The following is a 2,933-nucleotide window of genomic DNA, read 5'->3' as shown; positions in this document are numbered from 1 at the left end:
CGGGCAAGGGGGCGTCGGGGAACGCATGCGCGGAGCCCCGTAACCAACCCCCCCCCCCCCCCCGGCCCCATGAACCCACCCACGGCGGAGCTGAGGCGGGCTGGGGGCAGAGGGACCGTGAAGATGTTGCGGTGACACCGGCCTGGCTGCCCCCAGCCCCAGCCGGCCCTGGGATGGGGCACCCACAGCGCCTCGGGGCAGCCTGGGCCAGGGCCTCACCGCCCTCAGAGTGAAGGATTTGTCCCTTTGATCTCGTCTCAAGCCCCCCTCTGTTTAATTCTCCCTCACCCTGTCACTGCACCCCAGCAAAGAGTCCCTCCCCAGCTCTCCTGCAGCCCCCTTCAGGCCCTGACAGCCCCCTGGGAGCTCTCCCCGGGGACTTCCCCTCCCCAGGCTGATGCCCCCCAGCTCTCAGCCTGGCCCCACAGCGGAGCTGCCCCAGCCCCTGAGCATCCTCACGGCCTGCCCCGGACCCTCTCCAGCAGCTCCATGTCCTGCTGGTGCTGGGGGCCCAGAGCTGAGCACTTTTGAGCATTTTGAGCATGACCACACAGCCACTTCCTCATCCCCCGAGCAGCCCATCCATCACATCCTTGGAGACAAGGATGTCACGCAGGACAGTGTCAGATGCTTTGGGGATGGGGACAGGGACACTGGGAACAGGGCAGGGATGGGGACACCAGGAGCAGGATGCGGACAGGGACACTGGGGGCAGGGCTGGGTCACCCCAGTGGGGCCCTGTTGCTCAATGCTCCAAGGCCCCTTGGGAGTCAGGCGGGATGGGGACAAACGGGGATGATGCAGGGGCTGGGCTGTGATCACTCTCCTGGCTGACAGCCCCATTGCTGAGCCCCGATGAACTCGTGCCCAGGATGGAGCCACAGTCCCCACCATCGTGGCTGTGCCTCAGTTTACCCGCTGCACCACTGCTACAGCTCGGCTGCCCCCGTGGCCAGGCCTCTGGGGGGTAATTCCAGCCGCTCTGCAGGGAGCAGGGTCAGGCCCAGCTGTGCACATTCCCTGTTCCCAGGGAACAACCATTTCCGTGGAAAATTCCCAGCCTGTGCACGAGGCTGCGTGCTCAGCCATGGCTCCAAGAGCTCGCATGATAGCCCCGGACCCGCCACAGGTCAGCGTTTTCCAGCTGCACTCCCCGTTGGGATCGGCCTGCCTGAGAACTGGCTCCTTCCCACGCTGCTGGGCCGCATCCTGCATCCCGGCCTGCGGGTAAACAGCCTGGGGGACGTGCCCGGCTCAGGGACGTGCCCACAGTGACCAGAGCGGTTGGCAGAGCAGCCCCAAGGCTCTGCTCTCTGGCAGGCAAGGGGTGATGCATGCTGATGGCCATCAGTGCACAGGTGTGCCCACTGTGGCGGCAGGACTGCTGGCCTTTACACCCAGCTCTGGAGAGGCTGGAGCTGGGAATGGAGCCACCCCAGAGGGCTGACAGATGTCCCCTTCCTAGGACAAAGCCCTCCCTGTGCTGTGAAAGAGCGGCCGAGCACTTGGCTCCAGAGCTGAGGCTGCAGCCCCCAAGCCTTGGGATGTGCGGTGCTGCGCCGAGCATGCCGCCAGCCCCACAGGCACCGAGCCTGCTGCAGCCCGGGCCCCTGGCTTGATCAATTCAGGGCTTGAGCAGCTCCAGGAGATGGTGAACCTGGCCCCCAGGGCCCAGCTGGGCACTGGGTTGCTCCCCATGCTGCCCTCATGGTAGGCACAAGGCCACCAGGCACTGCAGGAGGTGGTAGGAGCACAAGGCAGGAGCCTTCATCCTCCATGGGACCTCTCTGCTGAGGCTGCACTGCAGCAAGGCCATGGGGCCAGGCCCTATATGGGAGGTGATGGGGCAGTTCCTGGCACTGCCTGGGTGGGACGGCTGAGCCCCAACACGGCAGCCTGCCAAGTGTGTGGGCGATGCCCCTGGCCCCCAGCAGTTGCAGGAAACCCTTCCCGGTGTTTTCCAAACCTGGTGGCTCCCAGGCCCAGCCCTCCATTACCCCCTGCCCTGTTCAGCTTCCGCAGAGCCAGCACACCGCGGGATGCCTGGATGCTCTTTGACAGGACTGCTTCCTCTTTCCCTGGGCCTACGTCAGTCCAGTGCCTTCCCATTTCCACCAGTAGCTGGGAGGGGGTTTAGGAGCTGCCTTGGCTTTACCTTCTGCTCCTCCGGTGCTGTGTGCTCCCACGACCTGTCCTGATGCCTCCCAGGGTTGCTGATGCTCTGTGGCAGGGTTGCTGGCCTGGACCACAAGGTGCATGCTGCCACCACACTGGCTGCTGCAGCCAAATTCAGCACAGCTCCCTAAGAAGGGTTATGAACACTGTGGAAGGAGGAAAGAGGGCTGGGTATTGTGGACAAATCCAGACCCAGATCCCAGGTTCTCCCAGGACCGTGCTAGCACCAAATTGTGCTCTGAGAGCAACAAGGTGGGGCTGGTGGTAGAGGGATGGTGGCAGGACATGAGATGTAGCTTTGTCAACACCCAAAACATCACTAGTACCCAGAAATGTTTTCGTTGTTGGTGGTGTTGTTTTTTTCCTGGTGTTTCCTGTTGTTTTTTTCTTGCATACAAGAGGATTGCCCACGGATAAATGACTTCCCTTGGCCCTACAGGAGTTAACAGCACTGAGATGCTGAACACATCTGGGGTGAGCTGTGAGCCCTGCTGAGTTCCAGTCCCCAGTGCAGGACTGAGCACCCGATGGTCCCAGCCCCAGCCTGTGCTCACACGACGCACAAGCGGCACACGAAGATGGCCCCAGAGGGCTGATACCAGGCATCTGCTCCATGAGAGCAGGGCCAGGAGGCAGATAGGCTGTAAATGACACAGCGAGATGTAAACTAGGCCCAGCTGCCCAGCACACACTCAGGAGTGGACAAGGGTCTGAGCAGGGAGCACCAAAAGCAACATGGACAACTGCTGACATCCCCC

Source organism: Aythya ferina (assembly GCF_964211825.1).
Source record: "Aythya ferina genome assembly, chromosome: 23".
Classification (NCBI taxonomy): domain Eukaryota; kingdom Metazoa; phylum Chordata; class Aves; order Anseriformes; family Anatidae; genus Aythya; species Aythya ferina.
The sequence above is the reverse complement of the archived record's forward strand: the minus strand, read 5'-3'. Positions refer to the sequence as shown.